Consider the following 16,019-nt stretch of genomic DNA (forward strand, 5'->3'; position numbering starts at 1 on the left):
ACAACGCTCTGAATCAGAGACTACTGCTTCCCACTGAAGCAAAGGAACTGAAAAATAATATTGCATATTCCTTCCAGTAAACAGAGTATTTTCCTTTCATTTTCTATATTTAAGAATGAGAACTAGCCTTAAAGGGCAAACCTTCTCCAAACCAGGAACAACATTTTATAAAAACACAGACGGTAAGGGCAAACTTGCACATTTTATCAAAGTGAGACTCAAGAGAAAGCTGCTTGTGCACTTTCAATATTAGAGAGTCCTAGCAACCAATAAGGATTTAACGGTGCCATAAGCTTCGTGGAATATTAGAGAACAGCGCTCAGTATCTAACAGCCACCAACCCAGAGGATCAGTGACAAGAAGATGTTACCAGGACTAAGGCAGTAACCCCTGAGACAGTATGTGAACAGGGGAGTGAGGAAAGTGAAGGTGTACAGCCTGCGATGGCCTAGCAGAGGCCTGCTGCAGGCAAGGAGAACAGGAGCAAGATCAGAGCCACTCCAGCTGAGAGGTCGGGGCCGGGGGCGGGGCAGGGGGAGGCAGGTGGGAAGCAGAAGATAAGACCAGAGAATCAGTCAGGGGTGAGATGACACAGGGCTTTGAGCCATGGTAAGAATTTGGTTTTTATGATTCTGATAAGAAGCCACCAGGTTTTGAAGGGCCGTGAAAGTTCTGATTAGATATTTTTAAAAAACCACTGCTGTTTGGAGAAACACTATAGAGAAGCAAGGGTAGAAGCTGGAAGACCAAATCAGAGTCTTCACAGTCGTCCAGTAAAAGAGAATTGTGGTTTGTGTTAAGAGAGGGCACATAATACGTGGTCGAAATTGAGCTATGTTTTCAAGGTAGAGTCAACAGAGTTTGCTGGATGCTTGGATGTGCGGTCAGAGCTGAAAAGAGGAGTCGATGATGATCCCTAGAGTTTCAGCCTCACTGAATGGCAGTAACATTTCCTGTGATAAGGAAGGTAAGTGAGGGGCAAACAGAAGAGGACTGGGTGGGTGTGTATCAGTAATTCTGTTTGGACATACTACATTTAAATGCTGATCAGACTTCCTAGTGGAGACGTTGAGCAAATAGCTAAACACATGCGTCTAGAGCTCAGGACAGAAGTAAAACTAGAAAGAAAAATTCGGAAGTCATCAGCTTATAGATGTTATTTATAGGCATGAAATATGGCTTGGGATAGAAATTGCCTTGGGAGAAAGTTATGGCTCAAAAGAGAATATGGCCAAGAACCAAGCACTGTGGCAGTCTAACAGTGGTTGAGAAAAGAAGAAAAGCCTGGAGACACAGAAAGAGTGACCAGTGAGGTGAAAGGAAATGCAGAAGAAGGTGGTGGTGACCTGGAAGCCAAATGCAGAAAAAATATCAAGGAGGAGGGAGCGAACAACTGTGTCACAGGAAGTGGAAATGTACACAGACACTGGATTTCACAAGTGACATGGGGTGATGGAGACAAAAAGCCTGAGATGAGAGTGTGGAGGAGGAAACAGGAGGAGGAGAAATAAAGGCTTAGAGGCAAGTCTTTCAAAGAGCTTTTTCTCATTCTCTTTCTTTTCTTTCTTTGTTTTGTCTTTTTAAGTAAAAGGGAGCAAAGAAATGGGTGGGACCTAGGAGGAGACGTTTGGTCTAGTGGGGATTATTTAAAGGCGAGTTATTTATCAGCAGGTATTTGTTAAACGAATAAATTTAAAAATACCACAGGGAGCCAATGATTCAACAGATGAGGTGCAAGACATCCAAACATACAGCTGGAACTCTGAGTAACATTTACTTTGTTTCAGGAGAATGTAAGGCATTATTCTATATATGACCATCTACTTTCTGATTTCAGTGAGATATAAAATGGAGTTGCTTATCTCTATTTATAACCAATGCACTATTTAAGATTATTTTTAAAGACTTTTAAAACCAAAGTTTACTGCCATGAAAAACTGGAGAGGTCCTAACTAACAAAATTCTGAAAACGAGCTCACAGCTGCCAGCCCAAATTATTTTTAGCCAAATTAGCTTTGGGACAAGATCCCAAATCAGCAAACCAAAACCAAAACTTTCTGCACTGGCTCAAGTGTGCCTGGAGGAGGCTCCCACAGAACCTTTAAGCCCTCTGAGACGCTGGGCTCTTTGCTTAGGGTTCTGAGGTTTCTTTAAAAGATAGGTTTCCTAATCAAAATGAAACTTAAAAGACAGGCAGAGAGTTGGCGGGTGTGCTCCCTTCAGAGCGAGGCAACTCTGCTGGAAGGACGGCCGGCTCGCCCACCCCCACGCCTGCCCGGCCCCCAGCCCACCCGTCCGGACGCCCGCTACTTGCCGGGGAGGCGGGCGGCGCAGCAGCTCCGCCGTGGCTCCGTCCTCCTCGCCCGCCGAGCGCTGCGGGACTTCCCGTGGGCGTCGGGAATGCGAGGCGGCCCGCCCACTACGCGCCGCAGACCCCGCCCCACGCCCGCGGCCCCGCGCCGCGCGGAAGTCAGGGGGCCGCCGAGTCCCCTCCCCACGGGGACGCGCCGCCACTTAACCCTTCAAGGCCGGCCCCGCCGGAGGGAGTACGGGTTTTACGAGGCTGAAAGTCTCTGGGCGGCGGGAAGGAGAGCCCGGGAGGACGGAGGAGGGGAACTCGCGCAGGATAATTGTCCCTGCGCTGCATTTTGTTTTCTCTCTTTTTTTTTTAATGTCCCTTGAGGCCCGCCTTGGAGGCCAGGAAGGAAAGGGACTCAGCTGTCTGTTCCTTACAGACGTGAGTGCTGGCTTGGGAGCTGCATTCGCTGCTTCCGCGCCTACTTAGCGCGCCCAGCATTGAGCCTGCAGCGGAGCCCGGGGCGCCCAACAGAAGCCCCTAGACTCTAAAGGGAGGAAACAGCCAGTCTCACCCAAACAAACCCTCTAAGACCTTTCCCGAGGTACAGCGACTCTCCGGGCCCTCCAAGTTGGTCCCTTGGCCCTTCCTTTCTCTTTGGGGTTCTCTCACGGACTACTGCTGCAGTCAACCACATCCCTGGTTGGGGGTGGTGGCGTATCAGTACCTCCCCACTCTCAACACCAACCAAAAGCCACCTTGAGAAAGATTCCTTTCTCAGATTCTTTTTCACAGCCGGCTTTTTCACAGCCAAAATTGGAACTCCGCTTAATATTTAGGGAGAACAGAAAAGCAACCGAGTAATTCTAAGGATAAAATGCCTGATAAAGCCAAATATGTTATCCTACCATATCTATCTCAGGCTCCCAATCCCAGTCATTCCCAAAGAACCCAGTTCAAAAACCACATACCCCCCCAACCCCACCCCACCCCACCCCCGCCTTCTTTTCAGGCAATCCCTACTCACTGCCAAAGGAGGAGAACCCCATTACTAAACATCAGAGAAGACAATAGTACATTGGAATTGAAGGTCCATACCTGGATCTTAGAGGCTTACTACTGGTAGAGCTAAGTTATTTTCTCTTCCTCTCCCCACTACCTAACATGAGGATGGGCCATTGAAGGTGGCACTGGCAGACAGTAATTACTTGGTGAAATGCCCAATTAACCATCATGTCAATACAATTCATTATCCACTGACAGCTGGTTTCTCCTCCTCCCTCTATTGACTTTTCAGGTAAACAGTGGCCTCCCTGTTACTAAATCTGGTACTTTTTGTTGCCTTTATTTCCCCTTCATTTCCTAATCTCCCTTTGGCAATTGACAAGGTTGATCATTGTCTCCTCCAGATACTCTAGTTCCTTGATATTAACAACCCATGGGGCCTTCATGCTTATCCTACTTGTTAAAATTCTTCTCTTTCAGTCTCTTCTGCCTGTGCCTCTTCCTCTGGCAACCCTTCATACCACTGCTTTCCAAACTTCTTCATTGAAATATCACTAATGACAAATGCGATAAACATTTACTTCCCCATTCATCACCCACATCACATGCATAAGTGAACCTAAAGTCACTAATGTCAAGGGCAAATTTACTTGAATTGTCTCATTTTATGTTTTAAATTGCTCCAAATTTTGCACTGTTCTTCATAAATATTCACATGTTGTACTAAAAAAAAATTTCAAATTGGTTACAAGTTAAATTTTTCTCCCCAAATTATCAAGTATACATGTCAAGAAAATGCACCAATCACTTATGCCACAAATATTTAGAGTCTTCTAAAGGCACTAGGGATATAGTGTGAACAAGACAGAGATGGCCCAGTCCTCATGGAGATTTTGCAGTCTAGAGCAGGAGACAGAGGACAGACATTATGCACAATTTCAGATCCATTCATTGAAAAGAATGAATGGAAGAAAGCAGAGTAAAGTGGGGAGGAGTGCTAATTAAGTCAGGAAAGAGATGGCTTCTCTGACATGTAAAACGTCTTTCCTATGGCTTCATACCCTTGAAACCCTTGGCATTCAATGCTCGTGTTTTCAGGGTCTTGATCCACTGTCCTCTTTCACTTACTCTACCATTTCCCTGGATTATCTTACATATGTCCATCAGACTCACAGCTCAATCGGTAAGGATATAAATGATTTGAACATGATTAATGAACTTGACCTCATTGACAGATACAGATTATGGCACCCAATACAGTTTCAGAACACATATTCTTTTCACGTACATATGGAACATTAACAAAACCAGACCATGTTTTTGGCCATTGAGCAAGTCTCCACAAAGCAAATCAAAACAAATCAAAAGACTGAAATAATATGAATGTGTTCACTAACCACTAATCTGAAAAACAAAAACAGAAACGAGAAAAGCCCCTATATGTCTGGAAATTAAATGACACATTTCAAAATAAGCCGTGGGTCAAAAAATAAATCACAACAGAAATCATAAAATATTTCGATTTGAATGTTATTAAAAATACTAAATATCAAAACTTGTGGGATATAGCTAAAATACAATGAGAGGGAAATTTCTGGTCTTAAATGGGCATATCAGAAAACAAAGCCAGAAAGTCAACTGTCTAAACAACCACATCAAGAAATTAGGGAAGGAAAAAAACCCCAGGAAATGAAATCCAAATAAAAAGATAGAAATAATAAAAATAAGACCAGAAATTCAAGATTAGAAAAAAAATAACAGAGGATCAACAAGAACAAAAGATGGTTCTTTGAAAAAGACTAATAAAATTAATAAACAGCTGGTAAAACTAGTCATCAAAAAAAGAGAGAAGACACAAATAACAATAGTAGAAATAAAAAGGAAACATCACCACAGATCATGACATTTAAAATATGAAAGATATTAACAACTTCATTCCAATAAGCTATTTAGATGAAATGAACTGGGAGAGACAGTTACCCCTGTGTCTCTTATGTTCCTCTATGTCTTACTGAGTACGAGCAAGATCCTGACTACTCTTTACCTGAGCCATTTCTTAGGGTAGCATTTACAGTGAGCAACCTTGAGATATGAGGTACTGTCTCCTTCCAGGATAGAGAACAAGCTTGCTTACTGCTTGCTATAAAAGTGGTGGATTCCTTAAGCTCAGTGTTCCTCAGATGTGACACAGACCCACTGCACGTGGAGCACGGACCTGGGCCTCGTGTCACCCACAGGGGGCTTGTGAGCAAGAGGAACCATTGCAAATATGCTGATAGTAGTGCTGCTGGCTGTGTCATGAGTAACGAAATCCTTTGTCTCTGATCCAGGAGTTTTGTGTCTTCTGCCAGAATCCATGAGACAGTAATAGGCTAACTTATTAGATTGTAAGTGGGGTAAAATCAAATCCCAGACCTGACAAAATGGATAGGAGGGACTGCTAGTGACAGTGAAGATATCATCAAATTCTCTCCCCCCCAAACAAATATAAACTGGACAAAATTGTCAAAAACAATCATTTGAGGGCTCTGGAAATTGACCAAAGGAAAACAACAAATTGAGAACCATTTATTCACTTTAAAAAACTCTGCTGAATTTTGGGTAGGAGTAGTGGGAATCTGCAGCATTCTAACCAGAAGCTGCTCTTATCTCCCAACCCCCATATACTCCTCAGCTTTGTTGGGGCAACAGTGCTACCAGCATGAGGCCAGCAATGAAAGCCAGGAGCCCCACAGCTGGAGGCAGCCAACTTGACTTGGTAGAGTAGAGGGCAAAAAGTCCATACCTAGTGGTGCTGTCAAGAAAAATTGCACCCTTGGGAGGAAATAAATGGAGAAAGCCCATAGCTGTTAGCCTGAAGTCATGATCTCACGTGAGGTGTGCAGCAGACCAGTGGATTTAAGTTCTCTTTTGGCCAAAAATTTAACAGGGAGATCCTGGAAATGAGAGAGCCACTGAGGGTCAAGATAGGCTCTTCACTTATCTCTGCGTGACTGGGAGGCTGCATATACACAGGGAGACACAAGCTTGCCCCTACAAGCCTGCCCCTGCAGACATCTGCATTTGAACCCTGGTTCTAGCACTAATTGTGTGACCTTTGTCAAGTCAATTTAACTGTTCTGTGCATCAGTTTCTTAATCTGTAAAATGGGAAAAAGCAGTTTTTAAATATAATAGTTATAATAAATACAATTTATTTACTTGAGAGAAGTAAATAAATTATGTTGAATGCAGAACATAGTACAGCAGGCAATAGTATTACAAAAGTATTTACTATTATTACTTCTCAAAATGTGGTTTAAAAACACTTGCCTCAGAATTCTGGAGGGAAGTCCAAGATTCAACCCAGGTGTACTGAATCAAAGTCTCAGGTTCAGGGGAAGGAACCTGAGAAAGATCAGTTTTTTACAAGTTGACTAGGTGATTCTTACACCACCAATACTTGAGAACTATTATTTTTAGGTAAGATTTCTGGTTTTCTGTTTGGGGTCTATGTGCACATGCTTGAAGGTATAAATTATCATATTTACTTCAGTATCCTCATTGCCTAGCACACAGCAGACATTTAGTCAAACATCTATTAAATAACAGAAAGCTTTATTTAAAGTCCAGCTCTGCAATTCCCACAATGTGGAATAAATAACAAATTAGGCTTACAATTCAAACCTTTATATTAATATGAAAGAGCTAAAATTACTCTAATATCATACAGAGCAGGGATTCTTTAATACAACTTTTTGAGTCATGGACTCCTTTGAGAATGTGATGAAAACTACAAACTCTCTTCAGAAGACTGAAGATATATATTAAACTTTGCAAATAATTTTAAAGGGTTCACCTCAGGTTAAAAACATCTCATATGAAAACTGGCTTGTTGTCTGTCTCCTAGAACAAAACACTAAGTTCTTGTTTATCACTGAATCTCTATTTCTAGAAAAAAGGACAGAGCATACTTGGCACTAAATAAATATTTGCTGAATGAATAAATGAGTCACTGATAAAAGGATGCTATCTGGAGGTTATCTGGAACTCCTTGAGTCACCCAAGGGTGATGTACAGTAGAGAATGAAAGCACAGATGTTGTATATCTTATTCATGACCAAGATGTAACCTTGAATTTCTAGAGGTGGGTAATGAAAAAACAGGTCACTTGGACCAATGTTTCCACTTAAGATGAAATATGAAGAAACACAATAAGCACCTTGAAGACGTAAGACAGAATTTACCTCATCAAATTCAGGAAGAGGTTGAGTTCAGGAAGCTACTTTTGCCCTTCGGGTGGCTGCCAATCTAGAGAAATAAGTTGAGAAGCAGAATTGTACTGTCATCAACAAGAGTTGGAAAGGCAACGGTTGGGTTTGGTATTCACCGAAAGTGGTGAAACACCCCTTGCTCTACACTGAAGCCCAAGGGCGCTACCCTGGAGTGAGGGTACAAACCGCAGTGCAGTGGGCCCTCTGGAAGGCCATAAAATCTAAAGCCTAAGTTCCAGACTGCTAATGACCACAGGTACACAGCAGAAAGAAACAAAAACCTCTTAGGGAAGAGAAAATCATCCTAGATCTTACATTATTTCTGTTTTTTTTTTCACGTTTCTAATGCAAACAATCAAAGATAATGAGGTGGAAGAATAACCAAGACAGCATTAACTAGAAGCAACATGAACTACAGACAGCAGACACAGAACCAAAGCAGGCTATAGATATTGGGATTCTCAGACACAAAGTGTAATCCATGGAAATAAAATCCTTACTGAAAAGTGCAGCAAGGGACTGGATACCATAAAAAGTAACAGAGCAGATAAGAAAAAGAATCTAACAGAAAAACAGAATTAAAAAATATAAAAATAGAAATTATGAACTCAATGAATGAGTTTCACTGCAAATTAAAAACACCTGAGGGCTTCCCTGGTGGCGCAGTGGTTGAGAGTCCGCCTGCCAATGCAGGGGACACGGGTTCGTGCCCCGGTCCGGGAAGATCCCACATGCCGAGGAGCGGCTGCGCCCGTGAGCCATGGCCGCTGAGCCTGCGCGTCCGGAGCCTGTGCTCCGCAATGGGAGAGGCCACAGCGGTGAGAGGCCCGCGTACCGCAAAAAAAAAAAAAAAAACACCTGAAAAGTGAAGTTGTGATTTAAAAGCTACATAAGAAGAAACTATCTAGGATGATCAGAGAAAATAAATATAGAACATATAGAAGAAAAATGAAGAGATATAAGAAATACACCAAGAAGGTCTAACATATGTTTACTCAGGGCCCCAGAAGACAGGAGAGAGAATATTGGGCAGAGGCAATATCTAAAGAGATTATAGTTGAGAATGTCCCAGTACTGACATGTCAGCTCATCCAAGATGCCTAATAAAACCCAAGTGGGAAAATACAATGAAATTTTCACTTAACACAGCATAATTAAACAGCAGGAAATCAAATACAAAGACAAAATCTTGAAAGCAGCCAGAGGAAAAAAGACAGATTAGTTTCAATGGAGCAAAAGACTGATAGCTGATTTCTTCAGAGTAACAAAATGGAAGCCAGAAGACGATGAGAAGATATCCCCAAGTGAATTCTATGTCCAGCAAAAATCTCCTTCAAGAATGAAGCCAAAATGAAGACATTAAAAAAACCCAAAAAAACGTGCATTTGCAACCAGCTGACTGGCACTAAAGGAAATTCTAAATGTATTCTTCAGGTGGAAGGAAAATTATTCCAGATGGAAGCTCAAAGACACAGCAAAGAACAAAGAGCAGGACTTCCCTGGTGGCACAGTGGTTAAGAATCCGCCTGCCAGTGCAGGGGACATGGGTTCAAGCCCTGGTCTGGGAAAATCCCACATGCCACGGAGCAACTAAGCCCGTGCGCCACAACTACTGAGCCGGCGCTCTAGAGCCCACGAGCCACAACTACTGAGCCCATGTGCCACAACTACTGAAGCCTGAGCACCTAGAGTCTGTGCTCTGCAACAAGAGAAGCCACTGCAATGAGAAGCCTGTGCACCACAACGATGAGTAGTCCCCTCTCACCGCAGCTAGAGAAAAGCCCACATGCAGCAACAAAGACCCAACATAGCCAAAAATAAATAAATGAATAAATAAATTTACTTAAAAAAAAAACAAAGAGCAAAGAAGGTGGCAAATCCATGGGTAAATCTAAATGAATATTGGCTATATAAGACAATAGTAATGACTTCTAGATGCAGAATATATGACAATATACAAATTGAGAGGGTGGTAAATGAACTCATAAAGCAATTGTCAAAAAATTCCAAAGAATTTAAATCATATACAGAATATATTATCTGATCACAATGCAATTATGTTAGAAGTCAATAATAAAAGAGAACTTAAATACTTATTTTTGGAAAGTTAAGAATAATAGTTCTAAATAATATCTATGCCTCAAATTAGAATAATGAAATCAGAAAATTCTTGGAAATTGATGAATAACTAAAACAGATATCAAGACTTGTAGAATGGAGTTCATGGTAGGCAGAATTCTAAGATGGTCCCTGAAATCCCTCCCTATGTCCATATCCATATCTTTGTGTGGGCAGAACCTATAACTTGCTTCTTACCAAAAGAATATGGCAAAGGTGAAAAGATTTTGAAGATGCAGTTAAGGTCCTTATTCAGGTGACTCTAAATTCATCAAAAGGGAGATTATTTAAGGGTAGGGCCTCTGATCTCATCAGGTGAATCCTGTCAGTCTTTTCCTGAAAGAAGAGACTCAAAGCAACATATTTCCTCCTGCTGGCCTTGAAGAAACAGTCATGATGTGAAATGCTTGTGGAAAGGAGAAGCCTCCAGTGACTGAGGGCCTCAGTTCTACAGCTGCAAGGAGCTGAATTTTGTCAACAACCTGATGAGTTTGGAAGAGGACCCCCAAGCTCCAGATAAGAAGGCATTTCAGGTGACTACTTGACTGTAGCCTTGTGAGACCCTGAGCATAGGACTTAGCTAAGCTGTGCCAAGACTCTTGACCTATAAATACTGTGCAATTATAAAAGTATGCTGTTTTAAACTGGTATGATTATGGTAATTTGTTATGGAGCACAGAAAATTAACATGGAGCTAAAGTACAATAAGAGGTACATCTATAGTTTTAAATATGCATTAGACTGCAAAGTTAAAAATCTGAACTAAATATCCACTACAAGAATATAGAAAAATAATGACCAACTCAACCTAGAGAAAAAGAAAATCATAAAAAGCTGAAATCAATGAAACAGACAACAAGAAAAACAACTGAAATAGTGGCTCTCGTATATATACAATGGAATATTACTCTGCCATAAAAAAGAATGAAATCTTGCCATTTGCAACAACTGGGTAGACCTAGAGGGCATTATACTAAGTGAAGTCAGACAGAGAAAGACAAATACTATATGATTTCACTTATATGTGGAATCTAAAAAACAAAACAATGAACAACCATAACAAAACAGAAATAGTCATGGATACAGAGAACAAATAGGTTGTTGCCAGAGGGGAGAGGGGTGAGTGAAATAGGTCAGGGGAATTAAGAGGTACAAACTCCCATACAAGATAAATGAGTCACAGGGATGAAATGGATAGCACAGGGAATATAGTCAATAATAACATAACATCTTTGTATGGTGACAGAGGGTAGCTAGACTTACCATAGTGACCATTTTGTAATGTACAGAAATATTGCATCACTATGTTCCAGGAACTGGCATAGTGCTGTAGGTCAATTATATTTCAAAAACAACCAAACAATCTCATAGAAAAAGAGATCAGATTTGTGGTTACCAGAGGTGGGGATGTGGGGATGAGGGGTGAGGGGGAACTGGATGAAGGTAGTCAAAGGGTACAAACTTCCAGTTATAAGATAAATAAGCACTAAGGACGTAAATTACATGATTAATTAACATTGCTGTATATTATATATGAAAGTTGTTAAGACAGTTTTAAGAACTCCTAAGAGTTCTCATCACAAGGAAAAATTTTTTATTTTTCTTTCACTAAAATTATTGTGGTAATCACTGCATGATGAATGTAAGTCAAATCATTCTGCTGTACACCTTAAACTTATACAGTGTTGTATGTCAATTATATGTCAGTAAAACTGGAAGGAAAAAACTATTGGCTCTTTGAAGAAAACAATAAAAGTGATAAGCCTCTGGTAAGACTGGTCAAGTAAAAAAGAAAGAAGATACAAATATTTTACATAATACACAGTGGTATAAATTTGTATACTACAAATAGCAGTAATAGGAATGAAAAGAACATCAGTACAGATTTGGCGTATGATAAAAAGTGGGCAGGGATAACCCTGTGCTAATAAATTTGAAAATGCAGATGAAATGGACAGATTCTTGGGAATATTGCATTTACCAATATTATATAAGAAGTACTCTTATTAATAAAAAAATTGAATCAGTATCCCACAAAGACCAAACCAGACTCCAACCAAACACACTTCACCTCAGATTTGTAACAAAACATTTAAGGAAGAGTAATGTAAATTTTATAGACTCTGTTCCAGAAACTAAGAAAAGAAAGCCACTCTCCAGCTCACTGTATCAGGATAGATAATCTTGATATTAAGCAAAAATATTAAAACAAACCAAATCCAGTTATTAAAAACAAACAAATCACATCATGACTAGACTGGTTTTACCTCAGAAAAATGTTGGTTTAATAATAGGAAAGCAATTCTTTGACCACATAAAAAGAATAAAGAGAATAAAGGCGGCAAAACAATCATTTTTCTCAACAAATACAGAAAAAAATTGTTTTATAAAATTCAACATCATTTATGATCATAAAAAAAACTCTTGGCAAACTAAGAATAGAAGGGAAATTTCTAAATTTAGTAAAATTACTGTAAACTGTCTACAGGATACCTTGAAAGCATTCCTAGAGAACAGGAACAAAACAAGAATGCCTATTATGACCACTTCTATTCAGCACTGTACTGGAGGTCCCCACCAATGTAATTAGACAAGAAAAAGAAAGAAAAGGTGTGAGGAATAGAAAGAAGAATCTGTCCCGACTTGCAGATGGTACAACTATATACACAGAAAATTCAAAAGAATATACAAATTACTGTAATTGACAAGAGAATTTAGCAAAATTGCTGAATAGAAGAATCAATTTAAAAGTTGTATTTCCACGTACTAGCAACAAATAAAAAATTTAAAGATTATAATAGCATCAAAAATATAAAGAAAACAATATTAATTTAACATGGGACTTCCCTGGTGGCGCAGTGGTTAAGAATCTGCCTGCCAGTGCAGGGGACACAGGTTCAAGCCCTGGTCCGGGAAGATCTCACATGCCGTGGAGAAACTAAGCCCGTGTGCCACAACTACTGAGCCTGTACTCTAGAGACTCCAAGCCACAACTATTGAGCTCACGAGCCACAACTACTGTAGCCCACGCACCTAGAGCCCATGCTCTGCAACAGAAGCCATTGCAATGAGAGGCCCGTAAACCACAACGAAGAGCAGCCCCCACTCGCCACAACTAGAGAAAGTCCGTGCACAGCAATGAAGATCCAACACAGCCATAAAGAAATAAATAAATAAATTTTTTAAAAGATTAATTTAACAAAAATATACAGAATACTTCTATGAAGAAAATTACAAAACTTTATCAAAAGATTTAAGGAAGACCACAGCAATGGAAAGATGGGTTCATTCAATGGAAAATGCACTATTATAAAGAGGAAATTGTTCACACACTAAACACAATTCCAATCAAAATCCTAACAGATTTATTTTGCTTTGTTGAAACTTGTGCTAACTCTAAACTTTGTATAAAAATACAAAGGACAGATGACAGCCAAAATCTTGAAGAACAAGGTATAAACACTTGTTTTACCAATATTAAGAACTTTAAAAGCTTTAGTAATTAAGATAATATGTTACTGGTGTATGAACAAACTGATCAATGGAATAAAACAGACAGCCCAGAAACAGACTCAGGTAAATATGGGCATTTAATAGGTGAAAGACTTGGCATGGCAAATCAACAGAGAAAGATGAGTTTTTAAGGGGGGGCGGGGGGGGGGAACCTGGACACCTACCTTATCCCATATACAAAACTCAATTCAAGTAGAAGACAAAATCATACATATTTAGAACATAGTAAAGGAGAAGATATTCATGACCTCAGGATAGAAAAGTATTTCTTTAACAATACACAAAACACCAACAATATGGGAAAAGACTGATATTTCACTAGGAGCAGAAAGATAAACACAAACTGTGAGAAGATATTTGAAATAGTTATAACCAAAGGATTAATCTCCTGAATATATAAAGGAATCCTTTTAACCAAAGCATCCAATTATTTTTTAAATGGGCAAAAAATGTGAACAAGGACTTCACAAAAGAGGAAATCCAAGTGGTAGATAAACCTGTGAGGAAAAAAAAATTAACCTCATAGAAAAGCAAAGTAAGCAGCAATGAGGTATAATAGCATTTTCTTTAAAAAAATAACATATATCTACAAAAATAACTGAAACACATCAAAATGCATAATGGAATTACAGGTGGATTTTATTCTGTGAACCATTATTTCTCAAATTCTTAAGTGTTGCTTTTACGACATTACAAACTCATGAGATTTTCTGAAGTTTTAAAGTCTGACAACACGAATTTGGAACTTTCCATTGTTACTGGTGAAAGCACTGATTGATACAATTGCTTTAGAAAAGTCAGGTGTCACCTAGTAAAGATGAAGATATACGTACTCTATCAGCAAACAATTCCACTCCTAGATGTACTCTCAAGGGATGATACATATGTGCAACGACATAATATACAAAAATGTTCATAGTGGCTTTGTTTATAACAGCAAAAAACCTGGAACAATCCAAATGCCACCATAGTAGAAAAGACACATAACTTTGGTATATTTATATGATGGACTACTATGCAGTAATGAAAACTATAGCCATATGCATCAACATGGATGACAGCCAAACAAAGTCACAAAAGAATATGTGTAATAACTAATTCATTAAATAGAATATTCCATTAAACTTTATTTATTCAGGTTTACTTTTGCCTGATTTTCTTAGACGTTTTTCAGGAACATAAACATCAGTACTATTCAAAGTATGGTCCAACAACCATACTGAACTGTCAGTGGCTGATGAAGAGAGAAGCACATAAAGTGAGAGTAAGCATGCATAGAAAGTAAGCATTTGGAAAGGCTGATAGCAATTTGATATTACCAAAACATTCAAGCACAAGATTTTGTATTTACAAAATTATGAGTTTGTGATTACTTGGAAATTTTTTTTTTTTTTTTTTTTTGCGGTACGCGGGCCTCTCACTGTTGTGGCCTCTCCCGTTGCGGAGCACAGGCTCCAGACGCGCAGGCTCAGCGGCCATGGCTCACGGGCCCAGCCGCTCCGCGGCATGTGGGATCTTCCCAGACCGGGGCATGAACCCGTGCCCCCTGCATCGGCAGGCGGACTCTCAACCACTGTGCCACCAGGGAAGCCCGGAAATTTTTTTTAAAGTAGTTTGAGAAGAACTAGTATACATAACTGGTAAAAAGAAAAAGAAAAATTATTTTCATTACAAGCAGAACACTGGTTATCTCTAGGGAAGAAATTGAGAGATGTGATCAGGAAAGGATACATAGAGCCTTTTACGGTGCTGACAATATTGCATTTCTTAACCTGAGCATTGGTCACTATGAGTATGTGCTTTATAATTTTATATCTCTTTAAATTGTACATGTTTAATACCCTCTTCTGTATTATCACAAATTTCACAATTTTTAAAAGTTTACAAATTTGTTATAAATACCAATTCTTTAAAAATATATACATTTATCTATGGAAAAGCTGAAATACATCAAAGCAGATGGTGGATTATTGGCAGATTTTACTCCTCGAAGCATTATTTCTCAAATTCTTGCGTTGTCTTCTCTTTGTAAGGTAGTAGCAGTCACTAGTAATTACCAGCACTAAAAACAGATTATGCCAGGCCTAATATATGTTGATTTCAGCAAGGAATATAATCATCCTAATGATGCTATCTTATGGATAAAATGGAGAAACGCAGACTGAAAAATAGCACATTTGGTGGTTTAGGGATAACATCCCTATATTTTCCTCCAGAATTTGGAAACAACTGAGATGAAGTTATTCAGATCAAAGATCACCTTTACTAGTAACAAAGTTAAAGAACATGTTTTTTGATCTGTACCAAGGAGTCCACACCCCTGAATTAGGGATTAATTCACTCAATTGCTGGCCTAGCTAGACAACTATGCACCACTCCCCACACCTGGACAGGACAAAGCGAAATTCCTTAGGGAACAAGTCTTTTGATCTATGTATTTTCTCCCTCCTCTAGTATCCTATAAAGGTCTTAGAACCTTCAAGTCCATTCTGCTTCATGACTTGCTTAACATTAGTTTCTTACATAGCTATCCTGTCTCCCCCGACAATTATGTTCCTGGAGGTCAGATTATCTTACTCATTTTTGAAACTTCTAGCAGTCTATTATGTACATGATAGACTTTCATATTTGTTACATACTATTTAAGAGCCCATATGAGTTGAGGCTACAGTAAGAACTTTAAGAACTAAAGAAAGATCAAGTGATTAAATTGGACCAATGACAAAAATATAGCTATTATTTATTAAGGGCTTGTATATGATAGGCACTGACCCTAAGTGTTTTATGAACATCTCATTATATTCTCATTATAGTAGATATTACCTTAGTAATAAA

This window comes from Grampus griseus (genome assembly GCF_964374135.1).
Source record: "Grampus griseus genome assembly, chromosome: 3".
NCBI lineage: Eukaryota > Metazoa > Chordata > Mammalia > Artiodactyla > Delphinidae > Grampus > Grampus griseus.